General features: G+C 31.3%; 1 protein-coding gene across 1 annotated transcript in view; it reads right to left on the bottom strand.

Moving 5' to 3' along the window:
• Positions 1–12,298, bottom strand: part of LOC134711162 (eIF-2-alpha kinase GCN2-like) — a 145,289-nt gene that overhangs the window by 70,384 nt on the left and 62,607 nt on the right. The window lies entirely within an intron of this gene.

Here is a 12,298-nt window from a genome sequence, read left to right as displayed (position 1 = left end):
AAGTATGTTTGATGTGTTGTATTTGTTGTAATTCTTGAAAACTATAAAAATCTTATTTTTTTTTTTTAATTTGACAATGAAGAAAGACAGATAGACTGATGCAATGATGGACAGATGGAGAGAATGAATATTTCCCCAAGGCAATATTTATTTTAATACATACAAAATTAGGTAGTTACATAAAATGGAAAGTGAACAGACCAGCCGCAAGAAATCTAGCTGACACCAGTCTTATAACCAATTTTATTTGCTAATTGAAAATTAAGCTGAATAAATTAATTTAAGAGAACAGTGGTGAATCCAAAACTTTTCATAAGGGGGGGGGGGGGGGGGGGGGGGTGGGGTGGGGGGGGGGGAGGGCTCCAGTCATGCTTGAGTGATTCCCTATAATAATTAACCAATTATTTCCAAAGAAAGGAGGGCCAAACCCCCCAGGCCCTCCCCTGGATCCGCCTATGGAGAAGATAATTATGTTTTAATATTACAAGACTTTTAAAAATAAAGAGTGATCAATTTATAATTATTTTTATTCACATAATTTTCTGTGCTGGAAATTTTTGATAAATTCCAGGTTTATTTGGTATAATAGTGTTTTGAGCGGTTCATAACACTTTCAATATAATGTTTTTTGTATAGATAGTGTTGTGCGCGGCACAGTACATTCTATTCAAAATGTACTATCTTTTTTGTACAAGAAAGTGTTGTGCGCAGCACAGACCATTTAAGTACAGAATAAACATGGAATTTATTAGAAATTTCTAACACAAGAAATTATGAAAATTCCATAGTTAATAATAATTCTAAGTTTAAATAATAGCCTGTTTTATACTGTAAATTAATGATGTCTCTATAGCTAGTCTGGTCAAAGGGTCAGAGTTGTCCTACTTATTTAAACAAAAAATTGTTGAAATTAAGAACATGTTTCATGTGCAGAGAAATTTTACTGATGACCAGTGCATGATTGGATTACCTCTTTCTTATTGGTCAATGATCATATTAGGTCATCACGAGTTCACTCGTAATTGTGTTGTGGTCACTTCCTTTTTTCATCAGCATTTGTCAGATATGTAACTAGTAATTCTTATCAAACAGTGAGTTTGTTAAAAAATCTGACTTATTATTAATCTTTAGATAAAAACTTTCTTTATGTTCTTTATTCAATTTTGTCAAGATGAAAGTGATTTCTAACCCAATTTTCACAAGCAACTCAAGTTTCAGGAAATAATATAAATATACTCATTTTGATGACATTTAAATTAAATTTAAGTTTCCTGGATAAAATTTGATTTACAGAGATAGTCTCTGTGCTGTTTTCTAGCTTATCACATATCTATTTCAAGTAGAATTATTTACATAGGATTGCTGTAAAATCACTGTGTGGGTTTTTTTGAAGCATCAATTTTATTTCAATTTCCTCAGTTTGATTCTGATACAAATTTACGGTATTGCCCAAGATCATGTTTTCTTGCAATTGCAGAAGAATGAAGAAGGTATGATAGCTGATAGCATACTTTGAGCTTGTTTGCTGTACCAATATTTTATGACTATTTTATTTATTATGTCTGTTTTGTTCACGCATCGTTATAAATATAAAAGAATTTGATAAGACTGTTGTAAAAGTGAGAGGTTTAGTGCTATAAAACCAGGTTCAATCCACCATTCTCTACAAATAATCAAAGTGATGGATATCACTCATGGAAAGATTAGAACAGTAGTTTGAATTATTTCATATTAAGGTATGGTGGGGAAAAATGAAAATTTATAAAGCTCTATTGCTGAAAATTGCATTTACAGCAGGTCTTTAGAAGGAAACTCGCTTTTCCATTGTGAGGATAAAATGAGCTCAAATTAAATAATGTGAGTCTCTAAATTTGCACAATTTTATTTAAACTGCAGGTTATATCTAATAGAAATTATGTTGCTGGTTCAGAACATGTTTTAAAAAAACAAAAAAATGCAAAAAATCTTCTAGTAAATGTTATCAACTATCCTTGTAAGACATAAATTTAGACCAACAGCTAAAAGCTTTAAAGTGCCAACAAATATAATCTAAAATGTTGAAAAAGTAAAAACACAAAAATACTAAACTCCGAGGAAAATTCAAAAATCAAAATCAAAAATCAAAAGGCAAAATCAAAAGTCCAAACACATCAAACAAATGGATAACAACTGTCATATTCCTGACTTGGTACAGGCATTTTCTAATGTAGAAAATGGTGGATTGAACCTGGTTTTATAGCTAGCTATAAACCTCTCACTTTTATGACAGTCGCATCAAATTCCATTACAATGTAAACGACGAATGAAAAAAACAAACATACTCAAAGAGTAAAAATGTCAAAAATAGGGGTACAGCAGTCAATAATGTGTTATCATCTTAATATCACTATAAAAACAACCAATATAACAAAGAGGCACAAAAAGGCATACATCAAATTTAACAAACTAATTTTGTTTTTCTTATACGACTTAATTTATGTATGTTAAGTCTACCCGTAAACAGAGGTTATAAGGCATCGAAAATTTTGATCAAATTTTTAAGTATTTTTCAACACAGGGCATTTTCAATTTTATTTTTCAACATAAACCAATTAAACTTATTTTATTGAAATGTGGATTCTTTCTTGATTGCATAAATATATATTTACTTCTAATAAAAATTCAAATGACTAAAATAGACATAATGATTGATGGGAAATAAACCAATAAACAATGGTTTGTTATAATTAAAAGTTTATAAATTTAACCAGATGCTCCGCAGGGCGTAGCTTTATACGACCGCAGAGGTTGAACCCTGAACGGTTGGGGCAAGTATGGACACAACATTCAAGCTGGATTCCGCTCTAAATTTGGATTGTGATTAAATAGTTGACACAGCATAGGTTTCTGACACAGAATGAATGTATTCAAATGAACTTAAAATTTTTGTTTTCTCTTAGAGCAATTCACTATGCTGTTGAATATTAATCCTCTCAAAAAAATGTTTGAAGAAATTTTCTTTTTATTTTTGAAATTTCAAATGAGAAAAATTGAACCCAATTTTTTATTCACATCCCCCTTTCCCTTATTCCAAAACTAATTTCAATTAAAATATTCTAATGGAGTTTGCAACAATTACTACTCATTTAAATACATCATAAAATATTAGATGTAAAAAAACTGCTTGTTATGACTGAATGGTAAAGATTATTTAAATTTATTAGTTGGTAGTAAAAAGTGAATATACATTGTATATTGTATATAACAAAGATTTAAGTTGATTCTGGACAAAGAAAGATAACTCCAATTAAAAAAAATTCTTGCAGATATTTCTTGCTTACTATACTAGACAAAGAAAGATAACTCTTAATTAAAAAAAAATTTGCTATTTCACAATATTGTGAAATTAGATATTTCTTGCCATTGCACAATACTGTGCAATTGAAAAGACTTGCTATTGCACAATACTTAATATAATAATTTTAGATCCTGATTTGGACCAACTTAAAAACTGGGCCCATAATCAAAAATCTAAGTACATGTTTAGATTCAGCATATCAAAGAGGCCCAAGAATTTAATTTTTGTTAAAATCAAACTTAGTTTAATTTTGGACCCTTTGCACTTTTATTTAGACCAATTTTAAAATTGGACCAAAAATTAAGAATCTACATACACAGTTAGATTTGGCATATCAAAGAACCCCAATTATTCAATTTTTGATGAAATCAAACAATGTTTAATTTTGGACCTCAATTTGGGCCAACTTGAAAACTGGGCCAATAATCAAAAATCTAAGTACATTTTTAGATTCAGCATATCAAAGAACCCCAAGGTTTCAATTTTTGTTAAAATCAAACTAAGTTTAATTTTGGACCCTTTGGACCTTAATATAGACCAATTTGAAAACGGGACCAAAAATTAAGAATCTACATACACAGTTAGATTCGGCATATTAAAGAACCCCAATTATTCAATTTTGATGAAATCAAACAAAGTTTAATTTTGGACCCTTTGGGCCCCTTTTTCCTTAACTGTTGGGACCAAAACTCCAAAAATCAATACCAACCTTCCTTTTATAGTCATAAACCTTGTGTTTAAATTTCATAGATTTCTATTTACTTATACTAACGCTATGGTGTGAAAACCAAGAAAAATGCTTATTTGGGTCCCTTTTTGGCCCCTAATTCCTAAACTGTTGGGACCGAAACTCCCAAAATCAATACCAACCTTCCTTTTGAGGTCATAAACATTGTGTTTAAATTTCATTGATTTCTATTTACTTTAACTAAAGTTATTGTGAGAAAACCAAGAATAATGCTTATTTGGGCCCTTTTTTGGCCCCTAATTCCTAAACTGTTGAAACCAAAACTCCCAAAATCAATCCCAACCTTTCTTTTGTGGTCATAAACCTTGTGTCAAAATTTCATAGATTTCTATTAACTTAAACTAAAGTTATATCGCGAAAACCAAGAAAATGCTTATTTGGGCCCTTTTTGGCCCCTAATTCCTAAAATGTTGGGACCAAAACCAATACCAGCCTTCCTTTTATGGTCATAAACCTTGTGTTAAAATTTCATAGATTTCTATTCACTTTTACTAAAGTTAGAGTGCGAAAACTAAAAGTATTCGGACGACGACGACGACAACGAGGACGACGACGACGACGACGCCAACGTGATAGCAATATACGACGAAAATTTTTTCAAAATTTGCGGTGTATAAAAACTGTTTCAAGCCAATTCCAGATAATAAAAAAAAGAGAACTAATCTAAATTGTTGATTAATTACAGATGATTATTGGAAATTTATCAAGTAAATTATAGGCCATACTTGAATATCTTTTATATATTCATATTTATATTCATATTTCATTTTTTTAAGATCTTGTTAATCCATTAATCATTTATCTTTCAGATATAATTTAGTCAGAATCACTTTATGTAATGTAGATCAAAAGTAATTGGCAATAAATAAATCTATCATGCTTATAAATATCAAACATCTAATATACACATTTATGAATTCAATTATGAGGTCAAATACTTGTGTATTAAGAATTAGATGCATATTGGATTGGTCTGTATAATTATGTAAGACTGAGGTTGATAGGTAATGTGGTCAATTTGATTGGCAGTTTAGGAGGTGGGCCATTGTAATTAAAGGTCAACCTTGTCTCTGATTGTTTAGTGATAATGACAGTTGTCAATCATACTAGTGGAATCAATACCCACTTACCTAATCAAAATGTTTTTAAAAAAGCCTGCACATCAACACACCTTAATTACATACATTCGTGAATGGACTGCTCCAATAATATACCCAGTTTTTTCAGTTTATTTGTGTATTATGTGCATATTCATGAGAACCATAGGGAACTATATTTTAGTGTGAATACATTTAGTAACAGTAGCTAACCTGTCCTGTTGTTAGGGAGGGTGGTGCCTAAGTAAAGATTTAGAACAAGTTCTAATCTTTCCAAAAATGCATGTACCAAGTCAAGAATATGACAGCTGTTGTCCATTCCTTTTATGTGTTTTGTCATTTGATTTTGCCATGTGATTAAGAACTTTCCGATTGAATTTTCCTCAGAGTTCAGTATTTTTGTGATTTAACTTTTTTTTTGCAGGATTAGCAAGCATTGTTTGCTATACATACAGCATTAATCTATTTCATATTGCCTCTGAAATGTATGTTTTGTCTCGATATGATTTAACCATTTATTGATACAAATAAAAACGAATTGGTTAATTTAATATTTATTTATAGTGGATTGGGAAACAAGTTTTGCAACTTATATCTATCCCTTTCCACATTGCGTTCCACCTAAAAATCACTTGTCAAACATAAAGATATTGCTTTTGTTGTCTATTGTGCTGTTAGATTGCTGTCAAATAGACAATAATTAACCCCATCCCTCAATTAATAATATTTAATTGAAAAAGCATACACTTTAAATAGAATTTGAAAAACATCAGTTACCTACCCTTAGATACTTATGTACCACATCTTTTTTGTGTAAATATTCTAATCCATACAAAATCTCCTCTGTGTAAGTCTTGATGATATCTACTGACAATGGACGTGATTCTGTTATATGTATGTTGAGACTCGCACCTCCAGAGTAATCCATTAAAATCTGTTTGCAAAATATATAGAAGAACAATTGTAAGATATAGAAAGAAAATTGTATAAAAAATTACCTAAACCAAAACTTTAATATGCATAACTGATACAAATGCATCAACATATATTTTTAAGTAACTCAAAATATTGACTGAGATCATTATTAGTTACATGACCAATATATATTTGTTGCAAATGGTAAATGTTCTTTATGATGAGTTGACACTGACATCACTAAAATTATAATGCTCTGTTGCAATCTTAGTAACAAAAAAAAACCAGTGCACTTTTTATTGCACCAGAGGCACATTTTGAAAATCAAGACCAATCAGGCTTAGAATAAGACTATGGTAAAAACATAACAAACAAAATCCAACTGAAGAAGTTTGAATTGATTTTAGTTTAAAATTTGTAATGAGGGATTTAATCAAACATCTGTTTATTTTCCTGTTTGGGTTTTTTTTCAGCCATGTTTCGAAATTCTTCTGAATTTCCTGATTCTTCTGAATTTCCTGATTCTTACAAAATTTGGCACTTTTTAAATATCTCAACACCTAAAAGATGCTCAAAGCCAAAAGATATAAAAGTCTAAAACCAGATAGGCAGATGAAACCAAAATGTATCATAAGGAAAGAAGTCTAAATAAGAATATTGGATAAAATCTAAGTTTTTGCCTCAAAATTCTTATAACGGGTTGTGAAATTTTGTCAGATCCATCGTTAATTAGATATGTGAGTTATATTGTCAATTTTAGGTGCTAATAGCAAAATATAAAAATATCTTCATTAAAAACAATGACTGTAACCCACTATAAAACGAGAATAGGAAACCAAAAAATCTGTCATAAGTGACTCTATTTGAAACATCACATACATGATAGAACATGGAAACTAACAATTTTCTTGTCCAGAAATAAATATATTTAAGCAAAAACAAAGATTTTAATTTCATAAATCTCTTGAAAAAGGAAACCGGAAAATTTGTCAACTGTACCTATATTTGGAACATCGCAAAGATGATAGTAATCATATTATATGGATACTGACAAAATTTCATGTAGAGGAATAACTATCTCCAGTCAAAAACTTAGATATTTATCAAGAAACCTCTGAAAACAGGAAACTTGAAAATTTTTCAGATGTAATCAAATTAATACATTTTTGTCAATATTTCTCAAAATAAATACTGAATGACAAAACTATACTGATGATCTATATATTAGTGAAAAACTTCCTTTTAAAACAAAAATCTTCCAAAACTTGAAAAGTTAATAATATATATATTATGATACTGTCAAAACCTCTTTTGCAAACTTTTTCAAGGTATGGATAAATATGAAATTATGTATAAAGCCTGAAGGGTGGCATCATAAATATCGGTACAATAATGATAAAGCTGGGCACTGATTATAAACGTGCAGATATATATTTATTAAATGATATGAGCAAATAAGCCCTTATACAGATAAATCAGCATGTGCAATACTAAAAACGTTCCACTGTCAATATAAATCAAGATTTAATATTGCTGTTCGAACAGGGCCAATACGGAAAAAAACAGGGCCAATACAGAAAACAAGAGGCTCTCAAGAGCCTGAATCGCTCACCTTAATTATTTTGGTTAAATCTCTCATCAAAGATTATTTTGGCTTTTCAATTTATTTAAATATTCTTTGGATCGTCCTATTTTCTTCAAAAGCCAAAAAAAATAATCATTTTCTCCTATGTTCTATTTTAGCCATAGGAGCTATGTTTCTTGACATACAAGGAAATAAAATATAAAATTTATACTAGATATTCTGAAACTCATTTAGCCTAAGTTTGGCTGAAATTGATACAGCAGTTTCAAAGGAGAAGATTTTTTTATAGTAAGTCAACATGATGAACAAATTGTGAAAAAAGTCTTTAAAGGGCAAAAACTCCTTAGAGGTCAATTGACAATTTTGGTCAAATTGACTTATTTGTAGATCTTACTTTGCTGAACATTATTGATGTTTACAGTCTATCTCTATCTATAATAATATTCAAGATAATAAACAAAAACAGAAAAATTTCCTTAAAATTATCAATTAAGGGGCAGCATCCCAACAACAGGTTGTCTGATTCATCTGAAAATTTCAGGGCAGATAGATCTTAACCTGATAAACAATATTACCCCATGTCAGATTTGCTCTAAATGCTTTGGTTTTTGAGTTATAAGCCAAAAACTGCATTTGACCCCTATGTTCTATTTTTAGCAATGGCGACCATGTTTGTTGATAGATCAAAACTTCGGATACAATTTACAAACTAGATACCCTAAGGAACATTCAGTTAAAGTTTGGAAGTATTTGGCCCAGTAGTTTCAGAGGAGAAGATTTTTGTAAAAGATTACTAAGATTTACGAAAAATGGTTAAAAATTGACTATAAAGGGCAATAACTCCTAAAGGGGTCAACTGACCATTTCCGTTATGTTGACTTATTTGTAAATCTTACTTTGCTGAACATTATTGCTGTTTACAGTTTATCTCTATCTATAATAATATTCAAGATAATAACCAAAAACAGCAAAATTTCCTTAAAATTACCAATTCAGGGGCAGCAACCCAACAACGGGTTGTCTGATTCATCTGAAAATTTCAGGGCAGATAGATCTTGACCTGATAAACAATTTTTCCCATGTCAGATTTGCTCTAAATGCTTTGTTTTTTGAGTTATAAGCCAAAAACTGCATTTGACCCCTATGTTCTATTTTTAGCAATGGCGACCATGTTTGTTGATAGATAAAAACTTCGGATACAATTTTTAAACTAGATACCCTAAGGAACATTCAGTTAAAGTTTGGAAGTATTTGGCCTAGTAGTTTCAGAGGAGAAGATTCTTGAAATAGTTTATGACGACAGACGACGACGGACGCCAAGTGATGGCATAAGCTCACTTGGCCCTTTGGGCCAGGTGAGCTCAAAGGCGGGAAAAAAGCCGTATTAGCCCTAGGGCTATTACAGGACGTTCACTTCTGGTTTTCAATTTTCTTACGCCATTACTTAACTTTGGAAGTATCGTTATGCATAAAAACATTTGTATAATATTTTTTAAATTAAAGTCATAAAATAAACAGGTTAAATGATGTGCAATGTTTTGTAACGTCTTAAAGTTTTGAAACTGAAAAAACAGGGCCAATACAGAAAAAGGTGGGGAAAAAAGCTGTATTGGCCAATGGGCTAATAAGGGATGTTCACTTCCGGATTTTTATTCTCTTATAATCATTTAATAAAAGTGTTATGAACTGGCTGTTTCTGTATTGGCACTGGTATAGATTCTCGGTCAGCTGTATTGGCCCTCGACCCTACGAGTCTCGAGGCCAATACAGCAAACCTTGAATCTATACCAGTGCCAATACAGAAACAGCCAGTTAATAACACTATAGTATAAACAAGAATGTAACCATAGTACGTACAGGGATGCTCAACTCACACTATCATTTTCTATGTTCAGTGGACCGTGAAATTGGGGTCAAAACTCTAATTTGGCATTAAAATTAGAAAGATGATATCATAGGGAACATGTGTACTAAGTTTCAAGTTGATTAGACTTCAACTTCAGCAAAAACCAACTTTACCAAAAACTTCAATCTGAAACTGGACAGGCATAATGGAGGAATGAATGCACACATAGACCATAATACATAATGACTCTAGGTTAGGTATAAAAAAGGAGATGTGGTATGATTGCAAATGAGACAACTATCCACAAAAGCCCAAAATTAATGAAACATAAGCCAAATATACCATTTTGCCTTCAACAATAGGCAAACCATATACAGTATTGTCAGTTAGAAAAGGATTGACATGACAAAATGTTAAATAATTTAAAATAGAAAACCAAATACCTGATTCATCAAAAAAAAAAAAAAACAACATATGACAGGCAGGAACCAACATCAACTTATTACAGGATTCTATATGAGACAGACACATAAAGAATGTGCAAAAGTTAATTTATGAAATAGGAAAACTGGACACTTTGTCATATGTAACTCTATTTTAAAACTTATTAACAAACAATACTGTATTCGGAAACAGACTAAATTTTCATGATCTGAAATTTAGATATTTATCAAGAAATTTCTGAAAACAGGAAACAGGAAAAGTTTTCAAATGTAGCAAATTAAGATTTTTGTCAATATTTTATAATTTTATATATGAATCATAATTATGGTTATGAATTATATCTTACTCAAAATGCTACCTTTTCAAACAAAAAATCTTTCAAAAAATGTCCTTAGTGGAGGCCCACTGACTGCTTAAGAGGGGACCTGCTCCTGTCATGCTTTTGTGATTCTCTATATAATCAAGCAAACATTTTTCCCCAAAAAAAGAGGGGGGCTGGACCCCTGGGCACCCCTTTAATCCGCCTCTTGAAAAGTCAATAATACATATTTACATGTATTATGATTCTATCAAAACCTCTGATGTAAAGTCTCTTTAAAGGTATGAAAAACAAGTGAACTGTGAGCTACTGCTCACTGATGATACCCCCGCCTCAAGTGGATAGTTTTAATAGTGTAAAAATATTCATGTGTTCGCTAAACAAGAAGTTGTTGAGTGATGGATCTGAAAACGCATCACAAGGTATAGCTGACTTATTTAAACCCTGAACCCAAATTTCAGAAATCCTTGTTTTTAAGTTCCTGAGAAAAATGTGACAAAAGATATTCATGGGACGGACGGACTGACGGACTGATGGAGGGACGGACTGATGGACAGACAAAGGTAAAACAGTATCCTCCCCTTTTCAAAGCAGGGGTATAATAAATGGAATATGGATAGAATTTAAATTATGTATAGCTATGATGTATAGACTGTTCCAAAGTCTATAAAATAGAAGGAAGAATAATTCCTAGTTCAAATAATAGCCAGTTATATGTTATTTTCTATCATAAACTTAACTTTCACATAATCAGTAAATCTAATGACTCTTGTTATCTTGTTTCAGTTTCTAATAAAAGGAAGTAAACATTTGTATTTAACATTTAACATGTTGAAAAAAAAATCATAGAAGGAATAGAAATATCTGAGACACATCCAACAAAAATGGCGTCCTCCCAGTCCGTTAAAAAAGGTCAAGTTCCTGTTAATTGTAAATTATGTGACACGAATCGACCAATTCAGTGGAAATGCATGGACTGCAGTATACTGATGTGTGGTCATTGCACTGACAATGTACATTCAAAATTCAAAAATGCAACTGATCACAAGATTTTCAGTCTGAGTGATGTAGGCATGCATAGGGAAGAGATGGATTTTACGAACATTAAATGTGCGGAACACACTGGACAATTATCATGTTTTTACTGTAGTAAATGTGAAATTCTTGTGTGTCCAACTTGTATTACAAAAGTTCATAAGAAGCATCATTTGATTGAAATTAGTGATGCATACAATATCAAAGTTAAAATATTGAAAAAAGGGCAAAGTAAAATGGCAAAGAGTAATTCTACAATCAACGCTAGGAAAGACGAACTCAATAAACTTGTGTCAGCAGAAAATATAAAATATAACAAAGAAAAACAAAATATTCTGAGTCATGAGGAAACCGTGAAACAGCAAGTAGCACAATATTTTAAAGAACTCAAAAATAAATTGGAGCAGAGTCATGAAACTGTTTTAACATCAATCCAATCAGATCTAAATGCTATATCATTATTCACAACCAAGAAGGAGGACAAAATCAATGGAGTCCAGAATTGTATAGACCTTTCCAATGCCTCTGAATTCTTCAAAGAGGTCAAGAAGATGGAGAAATTCACAGAAACCCAAGAACCACGAACCAAGTCTAGCTATAGTTCTTCACCGAAATTTGTTCCAGGGAATATTAGCCAATCTCACATTGGATCGCTACAAGATGATGGAAACTTGTCATCAGAAATAAACATCTCCCTAGTCATCAATAGAGAGTACCAGACTGAACTTGATTTAATAGCATATGTACGTTCATGCCTTGACCAGTCAATTTGGATAAGTTCTGGTTCTTTTGGAGAGTTACAGAGAGTAAAACCTGAAGGAACCAATCTGAAGGTGATGTCTAAATTCAACATTAAAGTAGGAGGAATGGCAGTTACCTCTTCTAACCAACTCCTTCTGAGTGTTAAAGACAAAACAAGGTTACAACAAATCAGCAGTAGTGGTGAACTAACTGATTCTGTTTATGATGTAA

The sequence above is a fragment of the Mytilus trossulus genome, chromosome 3, assembly GCF_036588685.1.
Source record: "Mytilus trossulus isolate FHL-02 chromosome 3, PNRI_Mtr1.1.1.hap1, whole genome shotgun sequence".
In the NCBI taxonomy this organism is placed as follows: Eukaryota; Metazoa; Mollusca; class Bivalvia; order Mytilida; family Mytilidae; genus Mytilus; species Mytilus trossulus.
This window is presented reverse-complemented; position numbering and strand designations above follow the sequence as displayed.